The sequence below is a fragment of the Mus musculus genome, chromosome 2 (genome assembly GCF_000001635.26).
Source record: "Mus musculus strain C57BL/6J chromosome 2, GRCm38.p6 C57BL/6J".
Taxonomy (NCBI): Eukaryota; Metazoa; Chordata; class Mammalia; order Rodentia; family Muridae; genus Mus; species Mus musculus.
Genome location: NC_000068.7, coordinates 167569991 through 167589349, shown reverse-complemented (window position 1 = coordinate 167589349; position 19359 = coordinate 167569991). Strand labels below are relative to the sequence as shown.

General features: G+C 53.4%; 2 long non-coding RNA genes across 10 annotated transcripts in view; one reads left to right on the top strand and one right to left on the bottom strand.

Moving 5' to 3' along the window:
- The window catches only part of Gm31619, an 18199-nt gene extending 134 nt beyond the window's left edge, over positions 1-18065 (top strand). The window contains exons 1-6 of one of the 9 annotated variants that reach the window (XR_003954104.1): positions 1-464; positions 9915-10110; positions 12080-13977; positions 15275-15369; positions 16937-17048; positions 17276-18065. The exon at positions 1-464 is cut by the window's left edge and continues 134 nt beyond it. This is a non-coding gene — a long non-coding RNA (predicted gene, 31619). The other 8 variants (XR_001783569.2, XR_003954105.1, XR_003954102.1 and 5 more) reach the window with 8 other exon arrangements.
- Gm11476 overlaps positions 1-19359 on the bottom strand; it is a 54539-nt gene that overhangs the window by 18501 nt on the left and 16679 nt on the right. The window lies entirely within an intron of this gene.

The following is a 19359-nucleotide window of genomic DNA, read 5'->3' as shown; positions in this document are numbered from 1 at the left end:
GGGTTTCTCCTCTGCCGGGAGGGAGCAAGTCCTTCCAGGCAGGCATCAGGAAACATCTCCGAAGCTGCTAGGATCCCCCAGGGCCATGCACCTTTCCCCCAGCCGCCAGGGCCCCAGCTGCTCCGCTCGGACCAAATGGCAGGTGCGTGGGAATGCTGTGCCTGTGGTCACCACCTTCTCAGGATCCCCAGTTTCCCCGTGTGGGGAGATAAAGCCGACGTCCCTCTCTCCTCATGGCGGTCAGCTTCTCTGAAGCCCCATTTGCTCTGAGGTGGAAGGGGATGGTGTGGGTGGAGCAGACGCGGCTCTCTCAGGAGGAAATGCTGTTCAGTCTCCCTTACAAAAGGAGGAACTGAGGCCGCGGCGAGGCGGGTTCTGACCCTGGCCCGGTGCTCACAGTGAACTGGGCATTGGGCGGAGCCCTTTGACCCCAGCTGCTGCGCCTGGTTCTCTCGGCAGGCAAGGTAGGAAGCAGCCGCTGGGACCCAAGCTTTCAGTGAGGAAGTAAAATGCAAGCTAAGAGGAAAGGCAAGGCCAAGGCCAGGTCACAGGGGAAATGGGGACAGCCAACTGCACTCCAGACCCAGGGACACCAACCTGATGCTGCTGGCTGTGCAGGCAGGATGAGCAACACACACATACACGCACATGCACACACTCACATACACACATACACACTCATACACTCACACCATACACACACACACAAACACACCTATATATACACTCACACACAAACACACTCACTCATACATATACACTCACTCATACATGCAAACTTACACATATACATACTCACATATACATACATACATGCATACATACAAACTCACATACACATATACATACGGTGGTAGTAGAGTTGGGTTTTGGGGGTTTTTTGTTTTGTTTTGTTTTGTTTTTTTGTTTTGAAAGATTTATTTATTTTATGTATATGAGTGTACTGTTGCTGTCTTCAGACACACCAGAAGAGGGCATCAGATCCTGTTACAGATGGTTGTGAGCCACCATGTGGTTGCTGGGAATTGAACTAAGGACCTCTGGAAGAGCAGTCAGTGCTCTTACCCACAGAGCCATCTCTCCAGCCCGTTTTGTTTTGTTTTGTTTTGTTTTGTTTTGTTTTGTTTTGTTTTGAGACAGGGCCCCATGTAGCCTAGGCTAAACTAAAATTCACTATGAAGCTGACTATGATTTTTGAACTGTGTTTTGTTTTTCAAGACAGGGTTTCTCTCTGTGGTGTTAGCCATCCTAGAATGCGCGCTCTCTCTCTCTCTCCAGACCAGGCTGGCCTTGAACTCAGAGACTTTGCCTGCCCACCACCAGGCTTATTTCGTCCTGCCTCTACGTCCTGAGTGCTGGAATCCAGGCATGTGCCACCACACCTGAGTTACCATGTTCCTTTTGGTTGTTGTCAGTTTTGAGACAGGATCTAGCTGTAAATAGCCCAAGCTGGCCTTGAACCCACAGCTCTCATGCTGCAGAATGCTTGGATGCAGAGGTGTGGGCCAATCCTAGCTTAGCTTCATGTTTTCCTACCTGGATTGCCCAGGGGAGCTGGGGAAAGCCTCAATCTCCACCCATCCCAGCAGCCTGGAGTTCGTTCATTCATTCATTCATTCATTCATTCATTCATTCATTCGAACCCTTAACTGAAATGGCCCAGTACTAACTTTAAATGTAAATAGATTAACTCAGCAAGACCTGTCTCAAAAAGGAAGAAAGGCACTGGGTGTGGTGGCCACACCTATAATCCCAGCACCTGTGAGGCAGAGGCAGGTGGATCCCTGTGAGTTTCAGCCCAGCCTGGTCTACAGGGTAGAGCTCACTACAGAACCCTTCTATAGCGTGCACAAGGCTCTCTGCTTTTGACTCCTGCTCTGCGTGGGCAAACGCAGTAAAGCATCCTCTTTTGTTGGGCAAATATTTACGGAGTGCTTCATCTGTTAAAAGACGCTGTTTTAGACTCTAATGAGAGTCAATAAGAATCAGATCTAGTGGGGGCGGAACACGGAGGGGGGGACCAGGGAGAGAGACGCGAAGGTGCTGGTGTGGAAGGTGACAGGGTCGAGAGGGGAGGAGCTGGGAGAGGCCACCGTGATTGAGTAACAGCCTGGTAGGGGGAAGGGCGGGAAAAGATCTGTTAGCTAGGCCACCCTGGAGCATAAACAGGACAGTCACCCTGTAGATGTGTTGGCTCTCCAACAAAGCCAGCTGGGGTGGGCTGGAGATCGGGGGCTTCCTCCAGCTGCCTGGGCCACCCAGGGCACGGTCTATGCTTCCTTCTGGGAAGAACACTGTGTGAGTCACTGGCTCAGGCTCAGGTTCAGGCTCAGGCTCAGCCTCTTCCTTACCAGTTCTTTAAGTCCTGGTCTCATGTTAGTTTCCTCCCATTTTACAGAAGAGAAAACTGAGGACCAGAGGCATACAGTAAGCTGTATAGGGGCCACACAGTCAGCCAATGGCAGAGCAGAAGTTTAAAGTTCTTGTGTAGGGTATCTTTTGTGTGCCTGCTTAGCATCACATGGCCTCTTAGGGTCTGGAGGTGGACTGGCCTCCACTGGCTGCGAGTCCTTATATCTGTTCCCTTCCATCCTAGGGCCTTAGTTTCTTATCTGGGAAACAGCATGTTTGGTCAGAGTCAGGACCCACTGTTTGGGTAACAGCTCCCTAAAGGCTGTGTGGACAACCCTCAATTCACCCTCACAATGACTCTGTTTAACAGAGAAGGAAACTGAGGCACAGAGAAGTGGTGTTCATGGCCTTGGGGTCTCCCAGGGGCTTGAGGTCAGCTCATTGGATTGTCGGATGGTAAATCCTCAGACTGGGGAAATCAGAGACAAGGACTCTAGGGTCAGGGTGGGGACAGCAGGGACACCCGGCTGAACTGGGCGGGAGCAAATAGAACCCAGGATGTGGGACCCAGCCCCTGCCTTCTGGATAGAGGCCTGGTTCGTGAGTGGCAGGACCATGAAATCCCTGTGTCTCTCCTCAGGCTTTTGCCTGGGCCCTGCCCAAACAAACAGGAAATGCCAAGTGGTCCCCCACCCCCACCAGGGCCGTGGGAAGACTCTGGAAGAAGGTTTTGAGTCAGATCTCCTGCTCTGGGTCAGCTTCTGCGGGAGACCGGGCCCAGGAGGCTGCCTGACCTCAGGCAGGGCCTGCCCTTCCTGGCCTCTGTCTCCCCACCACTTGTCGAAACACTGGCAAACAAGCTCTGCTACCTCGGGCTGTGTGACCTGGGCAGCGGCTGTGGCCCTCTAAGCCCAGCCTTCTCTTTCATGTTTTTCGTTCACTGAGCTGTTTGTGACCTTAGTGAAGAAGGGGAGGGCAAGGCCGGGCTCTGAGAAGACAGTGGACAGGGGACAGGGGATGCCTGAGTGTTAAAAAGCTTGCTCAGCATGTAAGGGGCTCTGGATTCACCTCAGCATTCCTCCCCCTCCCTCCTTCCCCCCTACAGCCCCCTCCCTCCTTCCCCCCTACAGCCCCCTCCCTCCTTCCCCCAGGGCACACACACAAATTCCAGGACCTCTACACATGGTTTCCAATTCTTCCCTGGGCCACGCTTCTCCTCCTCCTATGCCTCAGTTTCCCCTCAGTAAAGGAGGCCAACCTGCAACCGATTTATTCCTGGGTATCACTGGCAGTTCCGGGCATGGCTGATACAGGATGGGGGAGGGTGGCATGGTGGGAAGACACAGACTTGGAGCGGTCTGGGTGCGGGGAGATAGAAAGCTCACCTCCCACACATGATGAATTCAAGGCCAACCTGGGCAGCCTGAGACCCTGTCTCAAAACAAACAACCAGACCTCCTGCCCACAACCAGGGAAACCCCTTAGGGGTTCTAAAAGTGAAGCAGGGCCTGTCCCCAGTCACCAGACACACAGAGAGAGACACACATTACCAAACTGTGTAATGGGCTGTGGCCACACTGTACTGAGGGAAATGCAGTACCCAGCTCATACCCAGAGGACAGACATCCAGGGCCATGGCTCTGTCACCAGACATCTATTGTCTGGTCCTGGGGACTTGGGTCCCTCTCACAATGGGTGCCTGTGCAGAACCCCAAGGCTCTTCTTTTACCATCCAATACTTACAGTAGAGCCTGGCACACAGTAGGTACTCCATGCCCTGACCCTGCTGAGACCCTAGACTCCGTAGCTTTCCTCCAGTTAGGTTCTGGTCACCCCTGCTCCTTTGGGTGGCAGCACCCCCTGCCCTGAGCTCCAGGTTCTGTCCTGCCTGCCACACGTCAGGAGCTGGGGACAGAGCTGAGGACTTGGTTGCACTGGGCCTAGAGCTTTGGGAATTCTGGCTCTGTGGATCAGGTAGGAGCCAGAGGGGGCTCTGAGCAGAAGAGAACTGAGATCTGACTCAGCTTCACCATCCAGTGCACACTGGAGGGCACAGAGGGAGGGCCAGGAGGATGGGGGAGGGAAAGTGTGATATCCCAGCTGTCAGGAGGGTACCTGGGAGGTGGCCACTTCCCACTCTCCTGGGGTTTCGGTGCTGGGGACTGAACCTAGGGCCTCAAGCAAGCACCCCACCACCAATTACAGCCACAGTCACCCCTTTTCCTTCTTCCCTTCCTTCCTTCCTTCCCTCCCTCCCTCCCTCCCTCCCTCTCTCCTTCCCTCCTTCCCTCCTTCCCTCCTTCCTTCCTTCCTTCCTTCCTTCCTTCCTTCCTTCCTTCCTTCCTTCCTTCCTTCCTTTCTCTTTAGGTTTTATTTTATTTTGTCTGTTTTTTTCCAGACAGAGTTTCTCTGTGTAGCCCTGGCTATTCTGGAACTTGCTCTGTAGACCAGGCTGGCCTTGAACTCACAGAGGTCCTCCTGCCTCTGCCTTCTTAGTGCTAGGATTAAAGGTATGCGCCACCACTACGTGGCTTAGGTTTTATTTTGAAATGAGGCCTTCCCCACCCCTCTCCTACTTTCTTTCTTATTTTGTTTTTGTTGTTATTTTCTGAGACAGAATCTATGTAGCCGCAGCCTGGAACTCACTCTGTAGACCAGGCTGGCCTTGAACTCAGAGGTCCATCTGCCTCTGTCTCTGCCTCCTGGGTGCTGAGATGAATGAAAAGCACTCACCACCATGGCTGGCCCTCTCCTTCATTTTTGGAGACAAAAACTTGCTAGTCCAACTGACCTGGTACTGTGTAGTCCATGCTGGACTCAAACCTTTGGCAATCCTCCTGCCTCTGCCTCCAGAGTACTGGGAATATACACAGATGCTACCATACCTGGCTTAGAGGTTCAGCCTCCCCCAGCAGCTGGGATTACAGGCCTGTGCTCACAACATAGTCCTCGGCTCTCCCCATTCTGTCTAACTGCAAAGAAGAGGGGCCCCAAGTTCTGGTGAGATGCCCCAGGGTTCCCAGAATCCCCAGGCTGAGGCACAGACACACCAGAGTCAGGCCTGGAGGGATGAGAAAAAAGGTCTTCCCATCAGGCCCTGCCTGTTGTGGGTACCACACCCCTAAGCCTCACGGGGAGGACACAGCCTTTCCATGTAGTGAGGGCCCAGTCAGTGCTGTTCCCAACAAATAATGAACTGTAATTATAAATCATACTGAGAAAAATTCTACAGCCTGAGGCCTCTAAAGAGGGACGATGGCTCCCCCATCTTCCAGCTGAGGACAGGGGTGCGGGGGAGGGGTGCCACGGACTGAGGTCACAAGGTAATGGGACTGTGTTCTGTTCCAGAAACAGGCTGTTCAGGAGCTGCAGGTATCCAGATTTGTAAGACAAGTCGGGAAACAGAGGCCCAGGGACCTGCCCTTACACATATAGAGCCCCCTGACAGAAAAAGGCTTTCCTGGGTCCCCCTTGCATCCCCCCCACAAGCCGGGGGTTCTGGGCCCCTGCAGGAAGCAGCCTGGCTGGGACAGGCCCACTGCTTTGATCAGCTTTATGAGACTTGGCTGTTTATGGAGAGCCCGGCCCCCACCCTGCCACCCGGGGCTGTGTCCTGTCAGTGCCACTCAGAGATATTAGCTGTCCCCGGAGAGTTTGCTGCTGGGCCTCAGCCCCATTTCCTCTGGCTTGGCCCTTGGCCTTGGCTCCTGGGAACAGAGCAGCCCCTCAGGCTGGAGTGGGGGTGGGTCCTGAAACTGAGAGCTTACGACCATTTCTGTCTTGGCTGGCCCTTGTTGCCCAGGCTGGCCCTGACCTGGGACCACCACCATTGTCCCCCTCCCCTTGGTAAACGGTGCTCTATTCTCCTCCTGGAGCAGAGTAGCCCTCCCCACCCCATCTGATGACCATCAATCTGGATCACTCTTTCTCTTCACCCCCAGGCTGGAAGGCTCGCAGGACCTCCCTCCTTCCTCAGTGCAGAGACCTCATCCCCCAGTACCGGCCCCAGCTCCTAGCTGACACACAGTAGAACAAATGCTTCTTGAGTGAAAGATAAAAATCTTTGTCTGGGTGTGATGGGACAAGCCTGTGAACCCAGCACTTAGGAGGCTGAGGCAGGAGAATCAGAAGTTCAAGATGCTCTCAGAACATCGTGAGTTCCAGGCCAGCCTAGAGAGGCTGCGTGAGACACTGTTTCATCCCTCCCTCCAGAGAGAGAGGGGAGTGGAGATCAAGTCTTCCCTGGAGACAGACCTGTAGGAAGCCAAAAGCTTGATCATACCCACCCCATCCCCCCCAGCAGCATCCCTGTGTCAGGAAAACCCACGGGGTGTGGCCTCTGCTCATGCACTAGGCCTACCTGCAGCTCCCTCATGGATGAGGGAACAGGAGGTGGAGGTGACTGGTTGTTCAGGGGGCCAGACTTCCCTAGGCCCTGCCCCGAGTCCCACTCCCCACCTGCAGCCCAACCCCCAGCTTACACCTGTGATGGCTACCGGGGCAGGTGTCTGACCAGCTGGGCCGGTTCTGGGGCTCACACATGAGGGCACTTTCCTAGGGGTGATGCTGGAAGATGCTTGTAGACACCTGCCCGGCACCTGCCCTGCATCTGCCCCGCCTCCCCTCCCCCCAGCTGAGACCATCAGGCCCTGTGGTCTCCTCCCAAGGTACTGCCCACAAGCCCTCCACACCCACAAGGCACAATGGCTGGTTGTTCTCAGAGACACTCACACCCTCATCTCCTCCTTGAGTGTTTTCTGTGACCTGGGGCAGGTGTAATGATAGTTTGGGGAGGACACACAGGTGGGAGAGGCCTGCCTGCTCCCTGAGAATCCCGCCAGCCCCAGCTCCCCATCAGCCAGCCGTCTAGAACCCTTCAATTCTGGGGGTCCGTGAGTGTGTGTGTGTGTGCGAGTGTGTGTGTGAGAGAGTGTGTATGTGTATATGTAAGTGTGTATGTGTGTGTGTGCACAGTGAATCTCTGATTTTGGCAGTGGAAGTTCAGAAACAGAGATCAGGGCACCTGCCCAAGTTCACACAGCAAGCAGAATTTGAACCCAATGTCTTTCCAGCTCCTTCACCTTGTGTCCCCATAGGGAGTTGATGTCACTTTAGCAGTTTTGCTGAAGCCTGCTGTATACTGGCATTTAGCCAGGTCCAAGTGCATTAGATAGGAAGGGGTTTGTGGAGCCTTGTGCAAGGTGTGGGGAGAAGGCATGACTAAGGTTTGTCTGATGTTACAACCGGGGACACAGGATCTACCAGCAAAGTAACAGTGATGCCACCTCTGGTACATCTCAGATGAGGCCAGGCCATGGAGGGCAGGGAGGGCACAGGAGTAGGTGGTCTACTGTGAGGAATAAGTTCCAAGCTGAGAGAGATGAACAGACAGGAGAGGAGAAAGGGAGGCTGAGGGGCGGCTTCTGCAGGTGAGCCTCTGTGTCCCCCATCTGCATGTGAGTGACCTCTAGGCTTCCCATCTCATGGGATGCCTGGTACTCAGAAGGTGTGGCAGGGGTCCTCAGGCTGGCCTCAGTAGACCACCCCAGAGGTCCAGGCGTGAACATCAACCCTGGAGCTTGCCCAGGAAGCCTGAAGGATTCTAGGGTGATGGCTGCTTTGGGACCCTGAAGGGTAGATGGAGGGCCAGGGGCATCACCTTAGAAGCTTCAGCCTCAAGTTGGCTGCTGTCCACTCAGATCTGGGAGAATTCAGTGTCCCAGGATCCAAACCCCATCCCATGCATGAGAACTTGGGGGTTGAGAGAAAGCCCAGGGTCACACAGCTAGACGGACCAGAACTGGACATAGTTCAGTCACCTTAAATCTCACTGTCCCCAAACAACCATTAGGATGGATACCATAGTTATCCTGCAGTGCACCCATTGCACAGATGAGTAAGCTGGGGCTTGGAGAGAAGCAACTTCTCAGGGTGTTTGTAATTTATACAAATATTCGCTGATCACCTACTGTATGCCAGGTAAAAATAGACACGGAGACAAAACCAAGTTAGACAGCTTATGTGGACTCCGCCCCCAGTCCATGGAACAGCTGTTATTCCTGATGACACAGGGTGAGAGAGTCAGGAAAATCAGAAGTTCAAGGCTGGTAACTTTGTAGGACTCTGTCTCAAAATAAAAAAGTAAGAACGGGAGGGGGGTATAGCTTAGTGATAAAGTGCTCAGTCTCTGAGCTTGATCAGTGGTGATGCATGCATGACTCTAATCCCAGCACTTGGGAGGCAGGGGCAGGGGCAGGGCAGGGGCAGGGGCAGGGGCAGGGGCAGGGGCAGGGGCAGGGGCAGGGGCAGGGGCAGGGGCAGAGGCAGGCGAACATCTGAGTTCAAGTCCAGCCTGGGCTTCAGATGGAATTCCAGGACATCTCACAATTTAATTAATTAGTATATCAAACAAGGGCTAGGGAGATGGCTTGGTGGCTCGAGTGTCTACATGGCAAGCATGCGGACCAGAGTTCAAACCCCCAGCACCTACTTAAGGAGGGCAAGCTGGCCCGGGGGCTGGCACAGACAAGGATTCCCAGAGCAGGCTGGCCAGGTAACAAGGCAAAGGTGAACTCTGGGTTCAGATGGAGAGAAGCCTGCTTCAATATATAAGTGGAAGTGACCGAGGAAGAGACCTAGTGTCAACCTCTGGCCTCCACATACATGCAAATATACCTGCACACACACATGCACACACAAGTATATACATGTACACTACACATGGAAAAACTAAAGTGAAATTAAAAGGGAAAGTTTTGCAAATAAGCTTGTGTTCAAGTCCTGGTTACCACTTGGTAGCTGTGTGGCCTTGGGCAAATTCCTAAACCTCTCTGTGTGAAGTTTCTTTGTTACATAAAGTGACTTTCCCTCATGAGGAGATGAGCAGGTAGTGTCTTATGCTTTTTAAAAAAAAAAAAATTATTAACATTTTACGATTATTCTTTTTTTTTTCTTTTCTTTTCTTTTTTTTTTTTTTTTTTTTTTTTTTCGAGACAGGGTTTCTCTGTATAGCCCTGGCTGTCCTGGAACTCACTCTGTAGACCAGGCTGGCCTCGAACTCAGAAATCCGCCTGCCTCTGCCTCCCAAGTACTGGGATTAAAGGTGTGCTCCACCACACCTGGCTTCTTTTTTTTTTTCCTAGCAAGAGTTTTTCTATGTAGCCTTGGCTGTCCTGGATCTATGGCTGTAGACCAGGCTGGCCTCGAACTCACCAAGCTCTACCTACCTGCCTCTGCTGGTATTAAAGTGCTGGGATTAAAGGCGTGAGCTACCACGCCCGGCCACGATTATTCTTTTTTGACAGGACAAGGAGTCTTACTCTATAGCCCAGGCCGATCTAGAACTCAAAGCTCTCCTCCTGCCTCAGCTTCCTGAGTCCAGGAATCACACACTTGAACCATCACCCTGGCTTATTTTACAAATCCATTTTATTAATTAATTAATTACTTTTTGAGACAGAGTCTTTCCTATGTAGTCCTGGCTATCCTGAAGCTGGATCTTGTTACATAGACCAGGCTGATTTTGAATTAACAGAAAAATCTTCCTGCCTCTGCCTCCCAAGTGTTGGGCTTACAGGCACGAGCCCCACTGTGCCCGGCTATTTTGCAAGTTTGATGGTGTGTCTACAGTATCCCAGGCTGAGCCTTGGGAACTGGGTGCACAGAAGCGAGCATGAAGCATGGCGTATCATCCCTGCCGCCTTCTCTTGCCACGTCAGCCTCTTCTGGACCCCCTCCTGGCCACGTTGGAGTTTTCAGGTGGGTACTGACACCTGCTACGACAGGTACCAGCAGCCACCCGCCTGGAGCTGACGCCTGCCTGCCCGCCCGCCCGCCCGCCCACCCGCCTGCCCACCCGCCTGCCCGCCCACCCGCCTGCCCGCCTATCAGGCTGGCAGAGGCTTCTTGAAGAAAGCCTTTTAACCATTAAGGTCCTCGCAGCAGCAGAAGTTGGGTGAGATGAGTTTCCCAGGCCCGTTCCTGCTGTCCTGCCTGGCTCTCCTGTAGCCTCTCCTTGCTCTCCCTGTACATGTCCCCAGGTGTGGCCCAGAGGGCACTGAACTCAGGGCACTGGGGACTTCTCTAAGGTGCCCAGAGATCCCATGGTTCTGACAGCCCACAGGCAGGGACCACACCCCTGGGAATCCTAAGGCCAAGCCAGAGCCCCTGAGGGACAGAGGTGAGGAATAGAAGCTTTTGGCCTCCAGGGGTCTTGAACTATCTAAATGTCTTAGCTCACAAGCTTCCCAACCCTAGTCAGTCTGTCTGGTTTCCATGGCAACGGCCACTTCCCCATTGCCCCGCCCTTCCGTCTCTGGAGCACCTGCAGGCCCTGGAGTATCTGACCCTGCTGAATGCAGGGGAAGGGACAACAGGTGCTGTTGTCACAGGAGGAAGCATCCTGAGTGAGTGGCTGAGCCCCGTGCGCTTCCTGGGCTCTGCTGAGCTTCCAGAGGCCTCCTTCACTTGCCTGGCAGTGCTCCCTCCGGGCCAGAATCAGCTTGCAAGCCCTGGGAGGGCAGAGGAGTCTGGGAGGTTCTAGTCTGGGGTCAGCCATGTTCCCAGTGGATGGTCCGAAGCAAGGCTCTTCCCTTCCTGGGCCCTGAATTCTCAGAGCTGATGCCAAATGTCCCTGTGTGACTTGAGCCAGGGGCTTGGCATTTGTCACACCTGCATCCCTCACACAGGAGGAAGAGACAGGACCACCTGCCAGGCCAGCAGGACCCACTGGAGCTCAAGCTACTTGGCCTCAAGAACCACATGAGCCCCTTTTGTGGCTGTGTGTGTGTGTGTACACACAGGCAGCTCTACAACTGTTCTTGCTCTTATAAGACAGGGGTGCCCGGGCGTTGGTGGCACACACCTTTAATCCCAGCACTCAGGAGGCAGAGGCAGGTGGATTTCTGAGTTCGAGGCCAGCCTGGTCTACAGAGTGAGTTCCAGGACAGCCAGGGCTACACAGAGAAACCCTGTCTCGAAAAACCAAAAAAAAAAAAAAAAAAAAAAAAGGACAGGAATGACCTTGAACTCACTATAATCCTCCTGCCTCAGTTTCTCAACTGCTGGGATTACAGAAGTACAGAAGTGCACCACCACAATAATCATTTTTTTTTTCCTTTTTCTGGAGACAAGGACTGTAGATGACCCTGAACTTCTGATTCCTTACTTCCAGCTCCCCAGTACTTAGCACACGCAGGGGATCCCAGGGCTGTGTGCATGCCCGCTGTGTGCAAACGCTCTACCCACTGATCACATTGCTAGCCCTCCTGTAGCCATTTGTCACTTTGCAGCTGAGGAATAATTGGGGACGAATGGACAGGCTGACAGAAGGCAGAGGACTGAATGGCCTCAGTCCTAGGCCTGGACAGCTGACCAGGTCAGGAAGGAAGCCGGAAGCCCGAGCAACCATGTGTCCAGGTCCAGCTCTGGCCTCTGCCTGCCCACACATCCTCAGGGCTGAGCTGGTCACTGGGGCTGATTGAAAAGGCAAGATGATCCTGGGAAGCCTTTAAAGTGTGGGAAGCAAGCAGATGACATAGCTCCACTCGGTGCTGTCCTGGATGGCCCCTTAGTTGTCAGCTTCTAACCCTGGCCTCCCGAATGCTCCCTGAAAGCACCAAACACATTCCAGCCCCAGGGCCTTTGCACTTGCTGTTTTTGTTGGCTGGAAGCTTTTCCTGTCCCTCGGGTGTCTACAGGGCTCCCTCCTCCTCCCCACTCCCTTCAGGATTCTGCTCAATGGTCGACTTGAGCCCCTTTCACTCACCATGAGAGGCACCTGCCCCTCCTCCTTCAATTCTCACCACTCTGTACGAGGTAAGAACATTCTCTTTGGCTTCCAGGCTGTCACCAGGACTTGTATGCCTTTAAAGCTGTAGTCGTGCCTTCACCTGCAGCTGGGTGGAGTGACAGCCAGGTGGGGAGGACACACACCTTTAATCCCAGTGCTTGGAAGGCAGCGAGAATGAATTGTATGAGTTTGAGGCTAACCTGGGCTACAGTATCAAGTTCTAGGACAGTGAAGGCTACAATGGAGAAACCCTGTCTCAAAAACAAAAACCTAAAAACAGAAGTGAAAAAGTTTGAGAATACCTGGTCTGCAAGAGATACTTTATCTAAAAAACAAAAACAAAACAACAACAACAAAACCCAAAAGAGTAAATGATGATGATGATGATGATGATGATAATAACTACTTGGTAAAGCCAGGTGGGGTGGCCCAGCACCTGAGAGGCAGAAAAAGATGAATTTCTCTGAATTCCTGGTCAGCTAGGGCTACATAAAGAGATCCTATCTAAAAAACAAACAAAAACAAACTCTAGTCTGTGGAACATAGTAGATGCTCAATAAAATTTTTTCAATTAAGTAGGACAACAGAGTAGAAAACAATGGAAGATGCTAGAACAGACCAGAGACCACAGTGAAAGAGGAAAACACGGTGGGTGGATGTGACACACTGTGAGGGTCCAAGCACTTCACCACTTCTGTCAGGACCTTCCCAGTGCTACCTCAGCCCAGGAGGGTATCACAAGGCTGGTGGCAAGCCTGGGGGTCTTCTCTGGACTTTTCCCTGCAGGCTGCCTGCCCTGAGTCCAGGGCTCTTCTGCCCTTTCTGCCCAGCTCTCGTCTCCCTGGCAGGTCAGAGGTGGTTTCCGGTCTGGACGTGAAGAGGCAGTGATTGTCTCCGATGAGGGCAAGTCCTGGTGAGTCACTGGCTGAGCGCTGACCAGTATTCCATAGGCATCATGGGGGGGTGGGGGGGATATCCATCACAGGAGACAGATCATATGTCTCTGTGTGTATCTGTGTACATGACTGTGCGTGTGTGTCTGTGTGTGTCTCTGTGTCTGTGTCTGTGTGTCTCCGTGTCTGTGTGTGTCTCCGTGTCTGTGTCTGTGTGTGTCTCCGTGACTGTGTCTGTGTGTGTCTCTGTGTCTGTGTGTGTCTGCATCTGTGTGTCTCTAGGAGTGTCTGTGTCTGCATCTGTGAGAGACAGACCCCCTGCGCTTGGCCCTGACCATCCTTGGAGGCTGAGAAAGATGGAAGCCCCATCTGCCTTCAGGTCTGGGCACCATGGTGTATCGTCCCCCGAGTCTAAGGAAATCTAACCAGGTCTTAATACCTCCAAGGCCCCTCTACTCAGGACCCCCAGGGCTCCCTGACCTGTCAGATCAAGACTCAAATCCGGCTCAATCCACCTGCACCATTGCTGACCTCATTGCCTCCCCCCACCCCCAGCTCCAGACATACTGGCTTCAGCTGCCCCCATATCATGCCAGCTGTAATCCTGCCCCAGGACCTTTGCACTGGTCACCCACGCTGCCGTCATTTTCTCTGCTGACCCTGTCACGGTCAGCCTGCTCTAAAGCATCAGCTCCGGGGAGCAGGTGGGCAGTCCACTCTGTTCTCTCTATCCTGCGTGTCCAGGGCAGAGCCTGACCACTGTGCATTCTCAGAACCATCCAGGCAGACTAATGAGAAGCTAGAGAAGCTGGAAGCAAATGAACGGACTAGGAAGGTTACACTTTAAAAGCCAGGTGATGAGGACACAGGACACGGCTCTGCGACAACAGTAAGCCAGCCCCTTCAGGATGGTCCAGAGACTACAGGTGGAAAGGGACTGAGGTACGGAACCCATTCAATAAACTCCAGAAACAGAAACGCGTGAAGCACAATGGTGTGTGTGGCTGATGGGAAGGGAGACGCTGGGAGATGGGAGGATTGAGGGAGCTGGAACCTGGGGGTACCAGACCCCACTCTAGTACCACAGGGCCCCCTTTTCTATCTGGCTGGTGGCTTTGTATCTGTCCTGTACAACAAGGGCTAAGCCAGAGATCTCAGCTCCCCACAGCCTCCCCTCCCTGGCTCCACCCTGGCTCCTCAATTTCCCGCCTGGTTTGGCAACAACGGGGAAACAGTGACTCAGGAGTCTGGCCTCAGGTTCTGCAGCCATGTCCTGGCGGCTGGGCTCCTGCCAGCCTCGGCCTGATGTGTGGCCTCCAGCCCAGCATCCATGCAACGTGGCCAGGGGCTCTCCCCTTCCCACAGCAGTAGGTTAACAGGATGACTCACGGCCCCGCCTACTCATGACCATTTACCACGGATGTGCCAGGCTGGCCTCACTTTCCAGGGCTGGATGCTGGGGATGCTTGTCACGCAGCAGAACTGGTGCTGTTGTTGACTGTAGCACTTGCCAGGCAAGTCCTAAGCTGCGGGCTGGGGGAGGCTGAGCCTTCACAGGGGAATCAGGACATGTGAATGAATGTTTGGGTGACCCTAGGCAGGAGGGACCCCAGGTTGCAGCCCCAGAGCCCTGAGATATCCAAGCACACCCAGAAAACCATGGTTAACAGCTAGGACAAAGTCTCCTCATATCAGCAAGGCTCCATGGGGGTGTGGGCTGCAGAGATGCTCATTAAGTAAAATTCTTGTCATGCAAGACTGGGTTTGGTCACTGAAACACTCAGCAGAAGGAGAGAACCGACCCCTGAAGCTTGTCCTCTGACCTTCAATACACACAGATGCACCAGTAACAACAACAACGACGACCAGAACCACAACAACAACACCTAATGGTGTGGCATCATTTTTGTTCTGAGCCACATTCAGTTGCTTCTTAGCTGTGCACATCTTGGCAAGTGTCTCTACCTCTCTGGGCACCACTTCCAGGTTGCTTTGTACTTGCCTGGCACATAAAAGATGCTCAGAGCCATCCCTGTGGTCCTCCCTGAGCCCTAGATATGCCAGGCCTCAACCATGTACTAGGCTTGGGGACTCCACCCAGTACCCACACTGTGCCTTGCCTGTGGAACATCAGTGGTCATGCTGTCCCTCCCATAGTTCCAACATGGGAGTCCACTTGTGATGAGGTCACAGTTAGTATTTCTGACTGAAGCACACGGTGGTTCTGGGGACCTTGCAGGCTTTCAATGACCGGGGAGTCCAGATGGTTTGAGAAAACCATCACCTGCTTCAGATCCAGAACCTTCAGCTGCAGCTGGGTATGGAATTTCTAAGGTGAGCATCACTTCCTCCCATGGGGCAGCCCATTCCTCCCAGCCCATGGCCTGTACCCGCCCATCTTAGACTCGGATGGAGAGATTCCAGAGGCGACAGACTCTTCTCTGTCCCCAGCTCCATCCAAACCAAGAGCATTGGGTTGGGGGACGCTCTTCCTCCTGTGTCACCGAGGAGTCTGCTAAGCAGACTCCTCGGTGACACCTGTAGTCCTAGCGCTCAGGAGGATGGAAAGTTCAAGGCTGGACTGGACAGCCTTGAACTCAAAGATAAAATGTTAAACACACGATCCCACTGTTTGATGTGAAAAGAGGGCCAGAGAGGTGAACAACCTTCCCCATGTCACTCGGCCAGGAAGGGACAGAAGAGGCCCGGGGAACAGGTGAAGACCTTTGACACTGTCACCTCTGACTTCAGCTTCCTCTGCAGGTGGCACATGAGGAGGTGGAGCCCGGCCTAAAGACAAACTTCCTTCTCTTCCCACACCTTTCCCTTTCTCTTCCTCTCTCTCCCTGTCCCCTCTCTCTCCCCTCCCGGCCTGCTCCTTCCTCTCCATATCTTTTCTGCCTTTTAGTTAGTTTGGAATCTAGCAGCCCTGAGGCTCTCACATCACCAGTAGGACAGGAAAGTCCCACCCCTGAGGTCTTAGTTTCCTCCTCTGGTGAATGGGTCAACACGAGGCCCCCTTATTATCCAGTTGTGAGAATCCCAAGACCATGGCTGCCTTTTTAAAATTTTTAATTAATTTATTTATCTTGATATATGTTATTATACTGTCATTATCTTCAGACACACATGGAGAGAACATCAGATGCCATTACAGATGGTTGTGAGTCACCAGGTGGTTGGGAACTGAACTCAGGACCTCAGGAAGAGCAGTCAGTGCTCTTAACCACTGAGCCATCTCTCCAGCCCTCCCCTGCCCCCCCCCCCATGGCTGCTTTGTTGTTTTGTTTTGGGTTCTGTTTGGTTTTGTTTGAGACAGGGTCTCTCTATGTAGCCCTGGCTGTCCTGGAACTTACTATGTAGAAAAGGCTGACCTCAAACTCACAGAGCTCCTCCTGCCTCTGCCTCTGCCTCTGCCTCTGCCTCTGCCTCTGCCTCTGCCTCTGCCTCTGCCTCTGCCTCTGCCTCTGCCTCTGCCTCTGCCTCTGCCTCTGCCTCTGCCTCTGCCTCTGCCTCTGCCTCTGCCTCTGCCTCTGCCTCTGCCTCTGCCTCTGCCTCTGCCTCTGCCTCCCAAGTGCTCAGGTGTGTGTCATCACACACTTAGATGCCATGGCTGCCTTTAACAGTGTCAGTTGGCAGTTTCTGAGGTCAATACTGATAGACAGGCCTTGTAATTGCTGCTACACACTGACCCAGAAGAGAACTGGAGGGGGCTGAGGGTCAACCAAAGCCTGACACAGCTGGGCACGGTGGTGCATATCTAAGATCCCAGCACTTGGGAAGCAGAAGAATCAGATGTTCAAGGATAACCTGTCTCAAAGAACAGACAGACAGACAGACAGACAGACAGACAGACAGATTTGTCCATGGTGTTGCTAATGGTGCCATTCTTCATTCTCAGTGGTCAAATTCTGGGTCTGACTCAAACATGCATTGATTGACCAGTGGGCAAGCCAAGTGTGGTTTATCTGTAAGATGACACATTCATCGATTAAAAACAGCTGAGCTACTCGGTAAGCTGAGGCAAGAAGATTGCCACAAAGGCACTGCATGGTTGAAGGTGGGAAAGCTGGCAGCCTCAGAGGCCTCTGCACAGGAGCCCGTTCCAGACCACTGAAGAGACAAACCCACAGCAATGGGGAACAGGGGCGGGGGAAGGCTCCTCTTAGGGAATGTTCTGGAACTGGAGATGAGTGATGTGAAGGCTGACGACACTCAGCACATTTACCCACATTTACAGCACATGGAAAGAAGCGCTCATTCGCCCGGAGCGCCTGGCCATCACCGAGGGAGTGAGCAGCACCTGGCCGCAGGGTTAGTGCATGAGGCACATCTGGAGGTGAAACGCTTCCTAGTCACCCTCCATGGCGCTGCGCTGGCTCAGCGGCTGTGTACCCAGCACCACACGGAGTCGATGACATTCCCCATGGCCACCAGATGACTAGGGACTCTGGTGTCATGTGGCTGTGAGTGACAAGAGAAACACAAGCTGGCTCAGCCAGGGCCACCAGGCAATGCTCTGGAGAAGATGGGACACAGCTCAAAACAAGCCGAATGGCTCTATTTGGAACTCGTTCATCCCTGTTGATGTCCATCATGTCTGCTCACCTCACGCCATCATTTGTCCCCTAGTCTGCACAAGTCCTCCCCCACCCCTATCCTGGCCACACCTAGCACACACAGATGGCTTTGCTGCAGGGCCTTTGTACTTGCTATTGTGTGCTAGGCCCATGTCCTCTGAACTGGCTCCTTCTTGCTCTTTGTATCTCTGTTCAAGGAACTCCTCCTAGCTTCCCTGTCCCAAGGGATCTTTATGTTCCCTGTTGTTATCCCCTCCCCCCCCTAAGACTTTTCACCCAAAATTACCTTTGACCTGTGTCTATTTTCTGCCCTCCTGTCCCATGAGATTGTCAGTTTCCAGAGAGCCAGGCCGCCAGGCTGCCTCCTTACCAATACCTAGTACCCTGCACACAGTAGGTGCTCATCTGTGTACAGTCAGACACAAATTAATAAATGTGTGCACAAATGAGTGAGTGAATGAATGAATGAATGCTTCTTTGTATAGAGGACAGGCCTCAGCCCCTGAGAGAGCTAAAGCCTCCTTAAGGACACACAAAAAAGAGGTGACCCTCGGGCTCCCTTTCACCCCAGGCACCACCACAGATTCCCCAGTTGACTAAAGGCCATGAGTGGGCAGGAGGCCAATGCAGCCTAGAGGACACCTGTACACCTGCGACTTCCTCCCTGGGAGGTCTAACCACTCAGCTCTCCAGCCAAATCCTGGCTGGGAAGTCTCTAGCTCAGACCATGGGGATTTTCACCGACAGGTAAGGGTGGGGACTCAGGTGGAACGGTGCCAAGTAGTACCAAGACAAGCTGAGCTTCAGAAACTTAGCCAGGAAGAGAGCAGAGGGACCAAGGCCATTTACCCAAGGCCCCAAGGACACAAGCCTGAGGTCCCCGAGCTTCCGACCCTTCCAGATCACTCTTGCCTTACAAGGCCACCACAGGTTCCTCCCGATAGGTAGCATACACCTGTGAACCCAGGACAGGACTCGGGAGCCTGAGGCAGGAGGATCACTTTGGGTTTGAGGCCAGCCTGGGCTATAGAGTGAGACCCTCTCTCAGCAAAATGATAACAGCGTAGCAAGCAAAAGCATCCGGCATCGCCTCTGCCAAGTGAAGGAAGGAAGGAAGAAAGGAGAAGCAGGCTAAGGCAGCGGGCAGGACAAGCAGCAGGGCCAGCATTGTCTGCCCCTGGCTCACAATCCCTGCTTCCTAGCACATTCCACCTTGGCCTCCCAACAGCCTCTAGGGGGACAAGGAGGCTGGCGGGAAATGACTCAGCCAAGGCCTGCAGGCTGTCTCCAGCTGTGGCTGAGCCGGTCCATGCTTCCAGGCGGCTCTCAGCCTCCACGCGCTGTCAAAACCAACCCAGAATTCTGCACGACTCCCTTCACACTCAGACCAGCTTCCAGTGGAAAGACCGAGGCAGGCAGTTGAGGAGATGTGTTGAGCAGATGAGGCTACTCCTGCATGTGCCCAGGAGCCCAAGGGCCCAGGAGTTTGACTGATTGACATTGCTAGCCAGGCCCAGAGAATAACTCAGCCAGGCTCTCAGTGAAGGAAGTTCGTGTCCTGGCAGCCTCTGCTTGTCCCTGGCTCTGAAGACGGGAACTACCTCCCCCAGGGCCTGTCACTCCTGGCAACAGCAGCAGATGTGGAAATCCAGAGGCTGAGCTGGCAGACAGCGGGTGGTGGACGGGACTTATGCCAGAAACATTGGGCTGACTGAGTGTGTGAAATGTAGCCAGTGCTGTATTT